The sequence below is a fragment of the Camelus ferus genome, chromosome 3, assembly GCF_009834535.1.
Source record: "Camelus ferus isolate YT-003-E chromosome 3, BCGSAC_Cfer_1.0, whole genome shotgun sequence".
In the NCBI taxonomy this organism is placed as follows: domain Eukaryota; kingdom Metazoa; phylum Chordata; class Mammalia; order Artiodactyla; family Camelidae; genus Camelus; species Camelus ferus.
The window spans coordinates 101,911,032-101,930,530 of NC_045698.1; the positions used below are offsets into that span (position 1 = coordinate 101,911,032).

Below are 19,499 nucleotides of genomic sequence, written 5' to 3' on the forward strand. Positions count from 1 at the left end.
GAAACAAATGACACAATTCTTGGAAACCTCAGGAAATTACACCACCTCACCAGGTTGTTAATTTACTCTTCATTCCTCAATTTCTTACATTGTCTGATAATAAAATCCATCTCTGAAAGCTTCATGAAGGTAAATGAGATCATGTTTATAGAGAGTTTAGCAAAGCCCATCACATAGTAGGCACTCTGTATAATTTATTATTACTAACATTATTATAACATACAGGTTTCCACTGGTTTAAAATGAACTACCTATCTATATGTATATATGTATGTTTATATTTATATAATACTACATATAATACAAATATTGCTATTAAAATAATAGCTATCATTTCTTAAGTACTTAATATCTTACAAGCAGGTTAGAAGGTGATTTCTATATATCACTAATTTTAACAATGAAGCTCAGAGAGGTCGACTTAATGTATCTTTGATCACACAGCTAAAATGAACAAGAGCTAAAGTAAAAATCTGAGTCTGTGTGATTTCAGAGTCAATGGTATTTCTGGTAAAATGAAGGACAGCATCTGAGCTGGGTTCCCACCGCCCTGCCCCTCCAGGACGTGAAGAGTTAGTAGTGACGGGCGTGCTCCCTGTCTCTCAGCCCATAAGGCATGCCCTTGCTTCCCACCCTGAGACACAGCATGGCTCTCAAAGCAGAAACTGCCCCTTTGCAGTGAGGCTATCAAAATCACCACCCTGGCATTTGAGGGAAGACAGACTTGCAGAAGGCAGTAGCTTCAATCCTGATGGACACTAGAATTCCTCACTGAGAGGAAATCAAACCTAGGAAATAGTTATCCATTCCTGTTGACCTCCAGCTCCTGATAGAATCAGTCTTGCTTCCTGAAAAAGATACCACTGGCCGGGCATGTCTTAGCACACACTAGTGCATTCGTAGAAAGGAAGGAGTCCGTTCAGACCCAGGTTACCTGTCCCCTCTCATGGCACTCAACACCTGTGTTGTAGCAAAGGCCATCTACTATCACCCACTACTGCGTAATCACTAAGAAAACAAAATTTATTAAAGAAAAACCAAAATGCCAGCTTCTTACAAGCTAGCCTGAGCATTATGTATAATCAATAGTGCCCTGCCTTTTAAAAATTGGATTAATGAAGCAACCAACCTTGTGATTTGAGTGGAGGTGGGTAACAACATTTACCAGCCAACACTGCTTTCAGTCTTTATATTTATGCTTATGTTACTTTTCTGCAAAGTGAGTAGCAAAGAGACCATCCTATTTGAGTGCTGATTATATTTATATTGATTATACTTAATGCATGGATGGGAGTGGGAGGTTATAAGCAAGAGAATGAGTTATTAACAGTCTTTAATCAGACGGCCTTTTAAATCTGCTCGTAGATACTGAGTATCACTCTGCTTCATTCTGCTATCTCTTCTTATTCTCGTAATTCAATGAGAAAAATACCAATTAATAGCAAAATTGATTTTAGCAGCTTACAATCACTGAGTGCTTACTAAGACCCAAACACTCAAAATCTCACTTCTCACAGCAAACCAGTAAGGAAGGCATTATTATTTTCCCAAATTTACAGTTGAGAAAACTGAGATCTACAGCTTTTAAGCCAACTTTCCACACAAGTTATTACTGTTCATCAAAAGTGGAGTGAGGACTTAGCACCAGGTATATGTGCCATTAGCCTCTGGGCTTGACCATCATACTGCCCAGCCTGCTGCCAAAGGAAGGGCAAGCCCAGGGTGGGGAAAGTACTGCATCCTGACACATGCCTACTTTGATCAGAGTACTTCCCAACAAGGTGCTCCAGCTCTCATTACCATTTTCTCTGTGGTCTAGTCCAATCTAAGACCTTTCTCTGTCCTTTAATATGAGAACAAACAGCTGCAGTAAGAATTCATTCATTCCATCCATTCCATAAATGCTTGCTGAGGACCTAGTCTATACCCACACCTGTGCTGAGTGCTCAAGAACTGTTACCTCAAGAAATTTAGCGTTTACGCCATTCAGTGCACAAGATGCACACAGAAACACATAGCTGGGCACCCAGCTCAGAATGACCCAAGGGAAGTGTCATCAGAGCTGAGACCTAGGGTAAAGAGAATCTATCAAGGCAAAGTGTATTTGTGAGAGCTGCAGCCTCCGGATTTGTCCTGTCTCCTTCCCTCCAGAACGTTGGGATTGTTCCTCTTTATGGATTCACCAAAACCAAAAGCAGCAACCCCAACCACCAGTCCATTAAATAAGGGGAAATATAGTCTGTTGCATGAAAAGAAAACCTAGTAGGACAAGAATGTTATGAGGCAGGAGGTGAAGATAAGTCACGGCTTCCAGTGACCTTGGCAGACTATTAGCATCTCCCTGAGCAGCCCCTTCCCCATCATTGCTGCATAAATATGTATGTAAAGGTATATAAATATAAAAGTAACCACTGGTCAAATACTCAGCCTTCAGAAGGTAGTGAAGAAAGAAGGCTCACAAGTTGGTGCTCTTATGGTAGGGTGACAGCCCTTCAGTCCTGTAATTCTAGCATGTTGTTTTCTTTGGGTGGGGTGTGGTGGTGTAGAACTACACACGGCTGCTACTCATTGGTCAACCCAAGCACAGGGCACATTTGCTCCTCCAGGTGCACGCAAGCCCAGAGGAAGTGCTGAAATCAGCTACTTTTTGGCTCAAAGGCACCAAGGGAACTCTAGAATTGGCTACTTTTCTTGCAACACTAATTGACATTAAACTGACATTGGTGAGGATGGGAAATTAGGACTAAAGAGTACAGTACATCTGTGTTCTTTTGCTGGAATATTAGTTCATTTCCCTTTGAATTGACACACAGAGTCATGTATTTGGTTACAAATATATGATCTTACTAGGTCAAAATGCAGTAGGGTAGATCACCATCTAAGAGGTTGTTAAAGGGCAGATGCTACACTCGTGTGTATCTATGTTAATGTGATAAGCATTGGAAGTCTGTCGTAGGAGGGATGTGTTTCAGGCAAAGAAAATAGCATATGCAAATTAAAAAGTGTGTATCTGACTTCGAGCAGTGTTTTTTGTCTGGATCATAAGGGTCCTGGCAAGGAGTGTTGAACTATGAGGCTAGAGGGGTGAACAAGGCCCACTGCATAAATCATGTTAAGAGTTTTGGGTTCAGTTAGCTGTCTAATCAAATCATGCCATTAAGAGTGTCATAAGAAGTCACAGCCTAAAGAGAAAAGGCTACCACTCTCTGAGAAGTGGACTGAGTTTCTAGAAGATGCCTGAGCTCAGCTTTTCACAGATTCTCTCTTCACTGCAGTTGAGGGAGACACCTTAAAGGCACTGAGTTACCGACTGTGATCCATAAAATGCTTAATGCTGCCCTAGTAAGATTAAAAGGGAGGAGACTTCTGTGGCACACTGCATTACTGTCTCCTCTGTTCCCTGCAAGAGGTCAATACGTCTTTAACCATTGCCACGTCTCCCGCAGTATCCCCACCTCCTCGTTGAGGTGGGGCTTGGCCTTGTGATATGCTTTAGCCAGAAGAATGTGAATCTAACATATGGCACATCAGAGCAGGTACTAAGAGGCATTGCTTGTTTCTGCCAGCCCTCTTGCTCTTTTTGCCTCTGCCATAAGAACGGCATGTCTGGAATCAGGTCTGTTCCTTTAGTCTGGTTCCTGCAATACAGAAATTAAGCAATGTGGAACAAGACCACAGCAGCTGACCAGTAGTCACCAACATGCGATGTAACTGAGAGATAAACTGGTATTTAAGTCACTAAGAGAATGGGGTTGTCTGTTCCTGCAGCAAATCTGAATAACATACCTTCTAAGAGAGCTCTTTTGATTTCATTGCTGGCCACACAAGAAAAAAACTCAACAGCAAAGCAAAATAAAAGAAACAAACGCCTTTGAATGGGATGACTGTCTATGCTCAGAGCTGAGTTTACACCCCACATTGCCTATGATTTTGAAATGACTGCCTGTAGGGCTATAAGAACATTTCTGGAGTCATCTCCAATCTTAACAGGGAAAATCGGCACAATCAATTAGTAATGTCTGCCATGAGCATGGAATTGACAGGTGGTGACACAGATGACATGTTTGTCATTGAGAGCCTCATCTTCTCCCGCCCTTCCTGCCTTTCAAAGAAAAAAATGCTGTATTTTGCCCATTGTCTTCCTCTGGACCCTTCTAAATACCCCTCCCTCTCAGTGGAATCTCACAACTCTGGTTGCAGTACCTGGGAGAGTGGTGGGAAATGAGGCTGGCACTTTTCCTGATTAAGGATCAGTGTAAACACTCATCTTTCTCCCTTGGATGACCTGCCCATGTGCTATACTCTGAAAGAAGTGACCAGTTCTACTGACGTAACTGATCTGTAACTCTTAAGAGTGGAAGCAAGTATGGGTATCCTCACAAAACGCCATTCCTGCCACTTCTGCTAGCTCATTCAGGTTTGGGCTGGGACATCTAACTGTGAACCAGGGACATATTTCATGTAATAATCAGGCATTGGCACTACCATATGCCATGTTCCTCCTCACAGAAAGCCACCCTCCAACACACCACTCTTACATTGTTAGAGCGCCATCTAGAGGCCACTCTAACAAACATCGTTTCCCAAGCCTCTCGATTAGCTGGCTATGAAGGGAGAAAAACTAAATGAGGAGGGGGAAAAAGGAGAGACGTGCATCTCCATGGGGCAGGGTGCTACTGTAGGAGACTGAATGCTTTACCTCACAACCATATAAAGTAGTTATTAGTACCCCCATTTTACAGGTGAGAAAACTGAACTTAGAGCGTGTTCTTTGCTCAGCCAAGAAGCCGAGCTAGGATTCAAACCCATCTTGCTGATATCAACACTGATGCTTCTTTTACTGTTTAACACTTCCAACTCTTGATTTGGCTCAGCACTTCCGGATTTCAGGAAGTTTTGTTACTCCTCCACAGACTGTGTTAACTTCAATGAAGATGTGTCTGTGCTGAACCAAATGGATTTATTTAGACATTTCTTATCTTGACTATTCCATGACGTTTTCATCTATGGCAGATAGGCACTACATAAATGTTCGTTGAATGAATAAATGACTAAATAAATGCAATGTTTTTTCCTTGCCTCCTTTCAAACCCTTTTCACAGTTATATTCCAAGAATAGCTGCACCCACATCTGACCACTCTTTACATGCTCCTCGTCTGAAAGGTCTCTCTCGCCACCCTCCTCCACCCTTCAAATAAATGCCATGCTACAAAATCCATGCATTTCTAAGGGCAAAGTGATTCAGAGTTAAAATTATTCAGGACATACCCAATATAAAGGAAACCCTATGCAAAACCATTTTTCTACAATTAAAAAAAAATCATTTAACCATCTGAATAACTACTTTCTTATTCACCTGCTTTGTTGAGCTTGGTTTCCTGATACTGGCTTATATTAACTAAGGTGTGGCTATCCATCTATACATTAATGTTTATTTTTCAGTGACACCCAGTTAAGCATCATATTTTTCCTCAGACTCTAGACGTCATTTCAGGAAGAGTGTGAGCTCTATGAGGGCAAGTACCAATTTTAAACATACTTTGTAACCCTCTAATACCCACTGCAGTGTCTGCAGCTGACCAAGGATTCCTCCTCATCTCTAGCTAGCCCTTTGAAAGAAATACTAATGAGCAATTAAATGTTAAAAAGGAGCCAAAGAATGAGGAGTAGGTTTTCCCAGAAAGTAATTATTGAGTGCCTACCAGATTCCAGGAACCACATCAGGTGATGAGGACACAGAATCTCTGTCCTCAAGGCTATACATAGTTCCACAAGATAAACAGACAATCAAGGTGTGGTGCTCTGGGTCAGCAGAGCCCTGGGGAAATCCTACACTTTGACGAAAGGCAAAAATGACTGACTGCTGAAGTCTCTAATTACTGAGCTTTCTCCTGAAGTGATGATAAACGCTATAATGCAATTATAATAAATATTATAATGCAATTACCATAAATGTGTGTTGGATTGAATTAAATTGCTGCCTTGCTCTCTAGAAGCTCAAATACAAAATATGAACCATGAAAATTAGAATTTTGTTTTGAATTCAGAGCTTCCCAGTAAGTTATTTCATATTTTAACCTATAAGAGCCCTTAAGAAATGTTAATAGATTCTGTCCTACCCAAGTGGCCCTTTGATTTGTTGAATAGATCCTTCTAGAAGCTTCTTTAGAATTTTCCCCAGTATTGGAGGTAAAAGAATCCAAGAAACTGGCACACCTAGAATCTACTTTCTCTGACATCGGGCGATTTAAAATTGATAATGACAAGTGAATGTGACTGAAAGCATCCACAATTGGTACAAAATTATGCCACATAACACTGTGGGCCCCAGGAAAACATATCTATATATGCTCTTCCCTCAGAATGAGGGGCATCTTCAGCCTCTTTCTTAGCATGCTCAGCACGTTCTCTGAGAACACAGCCTGTGGCTTTCTTGTTACCATACACTGGGTCCTGCCAAAGGGGAGGATCCAGAAGAAGCACCCTGCATATAATGGCATGAGTGAATATATGGTAATTGAATGCATGTAAATCTGCTGTCCCTTGGAATGGCCTGAAGTGTTCATGAAGTTTATAAATGGACATCTCTCCATCACCCTCCATGCTGAGCAAATGGACCTTCTTTCCAACTTAAACTTTCTGCCTTAATGCTTTCTCTTTTTCATCATACAAGTAAAACATGTTTTTATAGACATAGGAGAAAATTAAAATAGAGCAACCTTTTAAAAATAAAAAATTCTACCACCTAGCATGAACTGATATAACAGTCTGTTTTATGTCTTTTTTAAGGTTTTTCTATGCAAATATACACTTTTAAAAACAAAAGCATTTTCTTGATGTACATAATATTTTGTGAGCTTGTCCATGTATAAATGATGATGGACATATTTCATGTCATAATTATGCTTGTATATGCTCATCTTTAGCGGTTAGAGTCATCCACTGTGTACATCTCAAAATTTACTTAACCTATACTTGATATCAGTCATCTAGGTTGTTTCCTGAATTTTTTATGTTAAGCTCCATTGTGACAAAAGTCTTTATACTTAAATATCTTGCATTCATTTGAGAGTTTCCTTAGAGAACCAATAGAATTGCTGGGCCAAAGGGAAAAGCCTTTTTAAAACCTCCTAATGCTTAGGCCGAAATTTCTCTCTGGAACAACGTTAGGGAGTATCATTGTTGAAGCCTATGTGATAAAGAAATTTTTTTAATTCACTTATTTTCTACATTTGTTAAAGAGAAACACGATTGTGTAAACCCCACCTATGAATATTAAGCAGAATGTGTATAGTTAGGGAGTGAATTCTCAAGTCAGATTACATGATCCCATATCTTGATTTAGGCATCCACTAGTTCTGTGCCTCAGCCAGGTTAAGCAACTTCTTTGTGCTTCAGTTTCCTCATCTGGAAAATGGGACAATTAAAATGTCTGTCTCTTAGGGTTGTTCTGAGGATCAATGAATTGATCCATAAAATGGATTCCGGATAGTATCTGGCACAATAAATGCTACATATTCTCTTCTTCTTTTGGGAAAACTGCTAAGCTAATTTTTTGGCCTCCCCTGTAGTTAGGTATGTCCATGAGACTAGAGCTTGAGATGAATTGGTGTGTATCATTTACTGGCCCAACTCATAAATACCTTCAAGACATGATCCTCATCCACTCCCCTATCAGCCAACTGAACAGAAATAATCTCAAGGACCCAGAGCAGGTAGAACCACAGGATGGGAGCATCCTGGGTCTTCTTTTTAACTCACGACCTTGTGCACGCTAGGCAAGCACTCTACCGCTGAGCTATGCCCGCCCCTGGGAGCATCCTGGTCCTATGAAGGAATGAGTGGAAAAGGAGCCCACCCCACCAGTCACACAGAGGTATCATTACCTCAGTGAGAAATAAATGCATATTGTGCTACATTTGAAATGTTTTATTGCTCCTGTTATAGCAGTTAGCCTTTCTGGACTAGTAGAGTTACCTATTATTATTCTTTTATCACGTACTATCTGTTTTGAAGAGAATTTTGATCTCAAGATGTGAAAAATGGACAGACGAAAGGAGTTCAGAACCAAAAGTTTGCTGCAGGTAATCCACAACTTAATACTCCATGAAGCCAAGGGTCATTTGTCTCTCTGAAATATGTTTCACCTCATCTCTTTCTTGTTTTTCCCCATTTCGGCATCAGTGCTTCAGGCTAACGAGGTTAATCTCAATACAGCTAAATGGGTTTATTCAACTTAAAAACACAGATTCCTCATGTCCCCTCTTAGCTTTACCAGTGAACATTATTTTCTTACATTTACTGAAACACTCAGTCCATAAATGCTGAAGTGTTAGCTGAGAAAATACAGGGGGAAACATTCTTCAGGAAAAAGAGAAATATTCAAAAGAAAGGCTATGGCATTAAAAAAAAAAATTGAACAACAATAACAAGAGAAAGTTCCCTATAATGGTTATGAAATGTCTAAAGCAAAGTCATACCAAACAGGAATATATTGCCCAAGTTTTTCTCTTGAGGATCATAGACACAAAAGAAAAATGCTCAATTTAGTGCACTATTCACTTTGCAAAAATGGAAAGAAGGAAAGGAAAGGAAAAAGGATACCAAGAATTATGCAGAATGAATATATATATTCATTCAAAAATATGGCATTTTATGAGCATTGAGGCAAAAATGTATTCAGATATAAACCACAGGATTTGTTCTCTAAGGTTAGAACTTCCAGTTGAGACTAACTGAAGTATTTTTCAGAGCATTTTGATACTCAAGGGACCACAAGATATTAGTGACACTATCAAATGTTTATTTCTACATATAGAATTAAATGGCTACCCCCTTATCTGCATTATGCTCTACAATGTGTCTTGTATCCAGGAGGGTATTATCAGCCCCCCTAGACGGGACACTGAAATTCAGAGAGGTCAAGGGCTTGCCCAAGATGATCTACACAGTGTTATAAGGCAATGCAAGGAATCATCCACTGAGTAATGTGCATACTTCAGTTTTCATATATGAATCTTCTGGAAATGGTTAAAGTGACAGCTTTGATCAGGTTAATCAATGTAACAGTTTTAGATGTGCCTATGAGAGGTAAATGTGAGCAACAGGATGCATCTGAATTAGGTCAGCTGAAATCACAGAAAAGAACAATTGAATTGTTTAATAAGCAGTAGGTTAAACCCTATTCTAATAATTTTAGTGAAAGTACCTGGAATATGAAAGGTTTATCAACCCCACTTTAATAGCATACTGGTTTCAGGAAAGAGTAAACACAACAAAATTTGAGGCTAATAAAGTGATTTGGCAAGTGCTTTGAATCTTTTTGTGACATGATTTAATCTCTACATGTGTTCCTGAGAAACATCTATATAACAAATATTTATATATTTAAGTCCTATTTCCTGTTTATTTTCATTATTCCTATTGAGACATAATTCTTTAGAAAAAGAAGAACAGCTAAGAGATCTTTTTATAAAATCACATAAATATAACAAAGTTGTAAATAATCGTGCATTAAAAAGGAAATTATACTTTCTTAAAAATGTAATAAGAATATCCCAAACAAAACACAACGTGGGAATTAAGAGTAAGAACTGAAAGGCATTTGGACTTGTTTGGTTGGTGTTGTATAATTTTTATGCTAAACTGAACAAGTATGACAAAACAACAAAAAGCATAACTTCCTTTCAGTTCTAAATCAGTTTGGCAAATACACATCGAATATCCTCTTTATTAGTAAAAATGCCAGCAGAAAACAGAATTCCTCCTGGATGACTCAAATAAAAATACTTTAATGAAATGGCTACTTATGGAGGTGTGAGCAGGGTTAAAGAGATGAAAAAGGGAATCGTGATGCTACGTAAATCTTTCTCAAATCAAAAAATAAAAAGCTCAAGTACCCAAATAGTAAGGTCCACTGTTGCTGTTTAGATGGACGCCAAAATTTTGCTTTGATATTTTGGCAGCTAAGCTTGGAGAAAGATATCATCAGTTTCATCAACTCCCTCAATATCATCCTCCTCCTCCTCAGAGAAATATTTACTATTCATTGAGTATTGAGAGCTGCCGTGGTGCTGAATAATTGTTAGAGCAATCCATCTGAGTTAGTATGGGGAAGTGAAGAGAGAGAAAAGGGAGTCCATAGGTCCAGAAGCAGGTAAAATCTCTACAAGGCTATAGAAACAGAGAAGTCATGACTATGTGGACCAAAGCAGTGACAGATGGATGGAAAGACAGAAAGGAAAGATGGGGCCAAGAAACAGTGGAAGGAAGATCCACTGGATGAATGATTGCAGCTGTAGGCTCGTAAGAGAAGAAAAAAAGGAGACAAACTTACTTCTGAAGTTCTAGTTCCATATGCCCAGAGGAATAATGACATCATTAACAGCTAAGGCAAGAGAGGAGGGTTGAGTGCAGGATAGAAATGGGAGTGAGCAAACAGCAAGGCACTTCTGGTCTTACCTCGCATAAGAACAGGGACGTAGACGTGGATTCAAGTCCTAGTTCAGCCCCTCACTAGTTATGGGAAATAAGCCAAGTATCTGAGTCTTTGCTTCCTCACCTGAAAAACCAGGCTAATTTTTTCTGCCTTCCTCATAGAGACTTCTTTCGGTTGTTTTGTTTTCATTACAATATTACTTTTCAATAGTTGTAGGTTTACAAAAAAAAAAAAAATTCAGCAGAAAGTACATTTCACTACACCACCTCGCTCTGTCTCAATTTCCCTTAACATCTTGTATTCTGTGTTATGTCTGGTACAATAGAGAAGCCAGTATGGATACATTATTAATAACTGGAGTCCACAGTTGATACTAGGGTTCATGCTTTGTGCTTTGTTACATGTTCTGTGTATTTGGACGAACGGATGGCATGCCTCCACCATGACAATATCATTGATAATCGTTTCACTCCCTAAAAATCTCCTGTGCTTTTCCTCTTCATCCCTGGCTCCCAACCCCCATGACCACTGATCCTTCTGCTGTCTCCACAGCTTTGCCTTTTCAGACTATCACACAGTTGGAGTCATCCAGTGGGTCGGTCGCCTTTTTAGATTGGTCTTTGACTCAGCAGTATGCATTTAAGCTTTAGAGAGTTTTTTTAAAGCCTTGCAGATAGTAAGGACTAAACCAGTGCTAATTGCTGTTACTCTTATCCTTAGCACTGCTGTTATTTAAAAATGCTTCATTTTTCTAGGGTTTCAAAAAGGAGACCGCGCATTTCCCTAGTCACCCGGGTCCTGTTTGCCAGCTTCCCCCGGTATGTCTGCTTTCTTCTCCTCCCAGCTTTTTGGTGACACTTACTTCACCTCTCATTTGCTTGCTCACTCTTCTTCTCCCCTCCAAGCTGACAGCTCTGTGCCAACAGGGACCACGTCTGCCTTGTCCACCGCTCTATTCCCAGCAGGTAGCACAGTGCCTGGCAGGTGGCAGGTGCTCCTTAAACGTCAGCAAAGTGAGTGAAAGGCTGGCATGGTGATCTGAATCTCAGAGACAAAGAGTTGCAGTAAGACAGCGCTGGGCAATAAACAGGAGGAAGGGCTGTGATGAGACCACGCTCTCCAGGACTGGAATAATCATGGGGGACTCGACATGGCCCCACAGCCCACACACACGGGGGCTCAGCACATGCCAAAGGAGTCTTCATTTAAATCATTCCCTCATCTCAGCCTGTAGTGTGTTAAGTTTCTACACAGCAAGACATGTCTTTAATGGGTTTAGATAATATACTGAATGTTATTCAAAGATATAAAATTTAATATCCAATTCTAACTTTTAAAGATGGCTGTTACTTCTTGAAATCCAACTCAAATCAGAGTTAACTTTACCCTGATTTTTCTTTGGATTCAAAACAAACCGGCCTACCCACGGTGCAGCCTGGAATAAAATCAACACCATACTTTACCACTCTTCCTTAGTGCTTACTCCAAATATGTGGAAACAGAAGTATTACAAAAAACAACTGACATTTCTCCTCTGGTCCATCTCCAAAATATTCAGATCAAGTCTTTTCATTCCTGCACATTTTCCTTTTTGTCCCATTTTTATTTTAAACAAATGATAATGATACTCATTGATGTCCCTCTAGCAGAAAGCAGAAAGTTTTCCTCTAAACCAAAATGTTCCTTAACCCACTGGAGAATTCTTAAAGCTAGATACCGATATGTATTGTAATTAAGAAATAATGAGCTTTCCACCATGATTTATTTCTATAGATTTAGATTCAGTGCCAAGAAGCTTCAGTTTAAATTGTTGCAGTGCCCAATAGTAAAAACTGCTGTAAATCCTCTGAGGTCAATTTTAAATAAACTTGCATTTCAGCAAAACGAAAGAAAGCTAAATGAAGATATTCTTCTTAATTGTTACCCTCGCTTCCACCCAAAGGAGAGGAATCACGCAGGCAGGCAGGCAGGCAGGCAGGCAGGCAGGCAGGCAGAGAGAGAAAAGGTGTGGGGAAGAGAGGAGAGAGGACAGAGAGAGAATGAGACATATTAATATGAAAAAGCGCTACCTCGGGCTGGCTGTGAGGTCTTTCAGGGAGTTTCCCTGGCGAGGCCTGCTCCTCTGAAGTCTGAAGACACTGCATGTCCATTCCTTAGCGTGCCAGCAGTTAACTGAACGGTAAGAAAAAGAATGAATGACAAGGTCAGAGGCCTTGATTAAGATACTTCCCAGCTACCCTGAAGGACTAACGGTGACTGCACAGGGCAGGAAAAACCCCACTGTTCACGCAGAAGAAACTGAAATTTCGCAGATTCAAGCAGCTCTTAAATGGAAGCGTTAACAGCACAGGCTTCGGAATGAGACCACTTACTAGCTGTGTGAACTTGGGCAGCTCACTTAATCTCTCTGAGCCTCATTTTCTTCAGCTGTCAAATGTGGCTGCTGATGGCTCCTTTCATGCGACTGTGTATATCAGGGTAAAAATTAAAAAGCACAGTGGTACTAAATGCGTTTCCACTTTTTTTTTTTTAAATCATGCTGGCCTCAGCTAATCTTCAAAGAAGCCTCTGGAGAGAATTACAGATGTCACAGAACCAACCATTGGCTTAATGTGGGACACCATGAACCTGGGCAGGTCACCAGCAGTTATGGGAACCTGGAACGGGGGAGGGAGCATTTTACTTAGAATGCCCAAAATTGAGATGAAAAGACCAGAGAGTTATAAATCTGGTCAGTGAGAGGATTAATATAATTCTCCCTTATCCTAATTAATGTCAAATATACTTTTTCAATCATCCCATCATGAGAAAATCAGAGGAGACATAAAAATAAAGTTAGATCTTTCTCACTAACCCCCACCCTCAACAAAAATGAAATAGAGTATGTAGCTTTTGAAAGCCCAGAGAAGTTTTGGGTTTGGGGGAAAGTTTTAACATCATACTCATGGTTTTGTTTACTTAATAATTCTTATCGAGTTCTGGGGATATGACAGTGAATAAAAAAGACACAGTCTTTGCTTCATGGATCTTAAGAGTCAAATGGGACAAAGAGTTGTACATATATGGTCATATAAATAGAAATTAAATACAGTAATGACTTGAGGGGAAAGTGTGATGTTTTAAAGGGTATTCTGATTTCAATTGAGAAGGTCTCTGAGGAATGGCAATTAGATACCCTCCCTCCTTAGCACAGGCTTTCCCAGAACCGACTCTACAATTAAAGCTGATATATGAGTAGTTTATTTAAGGAACAAACACAAGAGACAGGGAGCAAGAACGCCAACATAAGGCTGTGTTACCAGATGTCTCTACTCTGGGAGACAACTGAGTTCTTGATCCCATTGCACAGCAGAGAAATCTTATGAAATGCCTCTCTGCACCCTCTGCCTGAGAGAAGAAAAGAAAAAAGCATTTGTCTGTGGGCATCTGTCCCACCTTAGTCACAGGTTGCTCCACGGGGTGCTTTGGACTTCCCAAATTTTGGGTAGCACATGCATTAGTGCCTAATACTGAGAGCCAGCCAGGTCTGCCAGTTCCTGCAGCTGAGCAGCCCCTGGGCAATGCAGGAGATGGAGGGTATGTTAGAGGAAAGATCAGGAAGGTCTGATGCGGAGCACTGATGCATCTCCTGCCTCTCAGCCATCCTGCATTCTACCCCAGATTCATCTTTCAGAAAGCTTTTATCATGGCATTCCAACCACCAAAAACTTCCTAGTAGCTACCAATTATCTGCCCAAAAAAGCCCCATCTTTTCAATTTCACAGTCAACTCCTCCCCACTATTTTTACACAACTCTCTCATGTGAACCACACATGAACCTCACTGAATCTTTCATACCAGTGTCGTACTCAGGAAATACTTGTGAACTACATATGTACAGTAATATATATGCTGCATTCATCAGTATACAGACAATATGTAGTATATCCAACATGACCACAGCCATTCTTTACTTCATCCAAAGGAATATTTTAAAGTACAGAAGTGTACATGCTACTGAGGATCTGCGCCCTGCCTGCAGTCATGTCTAAGTGAAAATGCTACGGGCATCGCTGCTATGGCCTTGTCAGCCATATCGTGCACCATGTAACTCAAGGCAAAGATATACAAGAGACAGAGGAATAGAGGGCTCTTTTTTCCCCCCCAACACATTTACTTCTTTTATTTACAGTCTATGGTCAACACAAATCAATTCTATAAAATGAGAAATTATGAAGAATCAAAGCATAACCATGCAAATTCAAAACAGATATTCAACAAAAGAAACACAAGCATAAAAGCAGGTTCACTCATGCACACACAGCAGCAGGAGATGCAGCAGAGAGAGAGGTCTGAGCATATAGGGAGTCACTGGCATATAGCTGGGGCCTGGGGAGAAATGGAAATGGAGGAGGAGGACAAGGAGGAGGAAGAAGTTGAGTAACATCATTATTTGGAAGGTGGCTAGAGTCACAGGAGTCCACGAAGAAAATCACGACTGAGGTGCCTCGTGAAGTATTTAACTGTATCCAACCACAAAGAAATAGTCTGGTAAATTACAGTAAAATACTAAATGGCCACTAACAATGACATTTCAACAAAATCTTCCTGACATGGGGAAGTATGCAGGATATAAGAGTAAACGAAAAAGGAAAAACCCTGTATTTCCATTCTTCCTCTCAACTCTTGTACATGCGTGTGGCAGAGTAAGTGGGATGGAGGGAGCCCGTCGGTAACATAGAAAAACAAGACTGAAATGTTTATGTTCTCTTTGCTTAAATGTATTTTCCAAGTTCTGTGCAATAAACATGTTTTCTCTTGTAGTTAAAAAACTCACTTAAAATTGTAATTATAAAACATACTTAATATATTTGAGAAGCCAGCTCTGTGTTAATAGGGGAAGAGAACCTGGGAGTCAGGAATACCACTGCTCTGAGTTTATTGTTGGCTGTTTTCGTGAAATCAGAGAAACTGATCTGCTCTCTGGCATTCCTTCTCATCTTAAACCCTAGGGAGCCAAGACCCTTGGAGCAATAATCAGATGCCAACAGCTAAATTTAAGAAGGAAATGTCTCAGGGACCACAAAGAAAACTTTCAGTGCCTCCTTATTAGTTTAGACCATCACGCGATTCAGTCATATAAGCTTGACAAGTATCATGCTGATGTTTGTTCAGATTCAGGAGCCCTTTTCTCCTTCTGCTGTCAGCATATTTCCTGCATATTAATAAGCATCGCCACATTTCATATAAGATAGACTATGAGCCTCATCTGGAAACAAATTACAGAGCCACAAATTAGTGATTTGCTGAAGAAGAGAGAAATCGAGAATTCTTCTTAGAGGCTTTTGCACCAAGCCCCAAAGAGATGAAGCTGATTAAGGTTAACATGCCCCCTGCCCAACTCACGAGTTCTTATTAGTCAACAAGCACTCTGCTGTCATCTCTCTCATGCTTCATTAAATTCTAAACCTTTACATCCGGCCATTACTATTAGTTGATAAGATTCAGTAGTATTTGGGCTGTCTGAGCCTTATACTTAATTTTAAATATTGTGAATATATGAATGCTCTTCTGTAATTACCTTCCAGAATCCTGAACTTTGGACAGTAGGATGTTACATTCCTAAAGTCTATTTTCCTCTTTTAACGGTGAAGGTCAAAATCCTCTTTTTTTTTTTTTTTTTTCCTTTCTAGAGTTTTGTCCATTTCAGGTGGAGGAATTATATTTTTTTTCTTCTCTACATAAATCTAGGAACATTGCAACTGTTGCCAGGAGAAATAAATTACAGTGTTAAGCTGCAAATCTGTAGGTTTTAAGGTTCACCTTCCTTCAACATTATTTTAAAGGAAAAATACTATACTTCAGCCAGCAGAGAAGGCAGGTTCTTGAGTCTACTTCCCATTAGTAAGTTCAGTCCTCTGTTTTAGAATGCCTAAAGGAATCTTATAATTCTTTACAGAAAGGAAGTATAATTTAAAATCTTTGGGCACTGGCCTCAATGGATTGCAAGGTGATTAAAGCTGGGGTGCCATTCCTTTTCAACACCATTTCCACTGTTCTGTCTCTGTCTCTTCCATGCGTGGCCAACTACAGTGTGCATCCAATCATGCTGTAAATATTTAATTGGAAGTCCAGAACCCCTGTGTGTTTTTTATAGATCTAAAATTTTTCAATTGTTTTGCCTCTGTAAAATGCAGTTTGAAAAGGTAATGTTGTATTAGATTTTGTGTTCTTTCCAGAAAAACCACTACTCTTTTGGATTACAGTTATCAAGGCATAAATGTATAGATCTTCCTTGGCTTACAATGGGGTTACTTTCCAATAAACCCATTGTAAGTTGAAAATATTGCAAGGCAAAAATGCATTTAATACCGCTAGCCTATGAAGCATCATGGCTTAGCCTGACCTACCTTAAAATTAAAAGACTGGTATTGCTAATTGTTGACAAGCAACCCCAAATCTCATATAGTATTGGTAGGAGTTGGTAAAATGATATGACTTCTTTAAGAAGTCCTCAGCAGTTTCTTTAAAAAGTGAACATGTATCTATATTGTGAACAACAATGAATTCCTTAGTATTTATCCAAGAGGACTGACAACATCAGCCCCTAAAAAATATTTTACAATTATAATCACTGAAACTGGAAACACTCAAGTGTCCGTCAATAAGAAAATGAGTAAGTAAACTGTACCATATTCATACAATGGAATTATACTAAGGAATCAGAAAGAACATATTCTTATAAGCACAACAATGTGGATAAATCTCAAAAACATGCTGAGTGAAAGAAGTCAGGTATAGAAGAGTATGTAATAGAACCTGATTTATATGAAGTTCTAGGATAAGCAAAACAAATGTATGCTTCTTGAATTCAGAATAGTAGTTTTTAGCTGTTATGATTAAAGCTTCTGTGAACACTTTTCTGATAAATTGTTTTTTTAGGGGCAATTGTCAAAAGAGGGATACCAATGAACTTTCTGGGATGATGGTAATGATCTATTTCTTGATAGGCATGGGTGTTACACAGAACTATACAACTAATATCTTTGCAAAATCATGATTGTAAGTTCCTACTTTTAAAATTGTCCCTAAGGTCTTATCTACATCTACCCTCATTAAAATCTGGTCACAAAAGCTAACACAGTTCTGTTTTATGCATAAATTAGTTCCAGTTGGGTTTCCGTCATTCCCAAATGAAGAGATGTGTGCCAAAGGCAGGAGAAACATTACATCTTTCTTCCATTATTTTGGCCCCTCCTAATTCAGGGGGACAAATATGATTTGCTCTTCCTCTGCTATGTTCCTTTTTGATTATTGGCTTCTCCTTTCAACCAGTCAAAGCCAGAAACCTGGCCATTTCTCTCATTCACCAACATCCGATCCATCTCCAAGACTTAGGGACACTACTTCCTAAATATCTCACTACATCATCCAGTTTCACCAATTTTGAGACTGTCTGAAGTATCCTATTGGTTATTTGGAGAGACTGTTACTGTGCAAGCAGCGAAGTCTGTTGCATATTCAGTGAACTCCCTGTGAATTACTTTCCTGATCACATTAAGTTTCTCTGTTGTCTCTTTGCCCTGTGGATTCCCCAGCCATTTGGTGTGGAGGTCCTGGAATCTGGAATAATAAGATGGGACAGGGAGGGCATTTTCTATTTCTAGAACCATCAAATGACCTACCTTGTTACTGCCCTATGTTCATTTATTACTTTGACTTACTGAGAACACACAATCTTTACCTCTGGGCACAAAAACATAACTGCAATAATTAAATTTTATTATACTGAGAAGATTAACACTTCATTCCTTAGCTGGAAGATAAGACAAAAGTCAAGGGACTTGATCAGGCAGAGAAACCAGCCTCCAAGATTTGTACAACCTGCACAAAGATAAATTCAGCAGATAGTACTGTATGGTAAGGACTGTGCTAATGCTACCAAAATTTAAGCAGAAATCGTCTTTGGGCTTGGGGTCACTTAAGGAACACAATCAAATAATAACTCACTATAATGTGGTGTGCTGCATGCATAAACAGTTAATAGCTGTTTGTACAACACACAGCTCTGCATTGATACACTGGGTAATGTAACATAGCATGGGCTCTGGAAACAGATTACTTTGGTTTAAATCCCCTATGAAATAAATGGTGGGAACTTGGATATGTTACTTAAGTTTCCCATCTGTCAAAAGGGTTGTTGAGAGAATCAAATTATATATAACTAGTAACTAAGCAGTTGTACATACTCTATAATTTTTGGATAGGGAGGGAGAGAGGGTGAGAAGCCGGCAGATAGGTAGACAGATAATTTTTCTGAGAAAATGTTAAATTTTTTACAATAATATGTACATAAATTTTAATTTTCTATAGATGTTCCTCTTACTCTTTATGAGATAAGGATCTGTGAAGGTCTCACAGAGGAAAAGTGTCTAAATAGGGTTCTGAAGTATGAACCAGAGTTGGCCAGGTGGAGAAGAGGGAAGAAGACAGGGGCAGGGGGAGCCAGCACCTTCTGGAAAGTTCTGAGAATGCCAATGTTGCATGGGCACAGAGTGCATGGGCAAACGAGTAGCAGGAGGTGATGCCAGAGAGGTGTACCAAAGTTACTCATGAGATCCCGGAGGAACTTGTTTCCTCCACGCTGAAATGTGTACACATTACTCTACATCATCCTAAAGGGCAGGGGGAGCCACTGAAGCAATTTCAAGTTTGGGCCCATAATTGTATTTTAGAAAAATTACTCTGATGGGGAGAGGCCCGAAGAAACATTAGCAAGGACACTCAAATTATTGTTTCTGGAATTACTGTTAAGAAGCGGCCAGTATTACTAAGGAAGAGATTCCTTGGTCTTTCAGATGTTCCTTTCTATGCTCCTTGCTCACCAGACTGGAAGCAGATGCTTCCCTGTATTCTCCTCTTCTAGTCTGAAGCCCTCTCAATCCTCCAGCCGCCCCACTCTCTACCACCTACCCCAAGTTCTGAAGAAAATCTAATGCAACCAAATGACCAACTATCTGAACTGAAAGTTGAGGAGGAAGAAAGGGAGCCCTCTGGATGGTGGTGTTGGGGGTGTGGGGC

The 19,499-nt window shown here is 39.8% G+C and overlaps 1 long non-coding RNA gene across 1 annotated transcript in view; it reads right to left on the reverse strand.

The window, feature by feature from the left end:
• LOC116662754 overlaps nt 1–19,499 on the reverse strand; it is a 233,790-nt gene that overhangs the window by 76,987 nt on the left and 137,304 nt on the right. Inside the window, exon 3 of the long non-coding RNA XR_004318772.1 lies at nt 12,509–12,611. This is a non-coding gene — a long non-coding RNA (uncharacterized LOC116662754). The remainder of the gene's footprint in view (nt 1–12,508; nt 12,612–19,499) is intronic.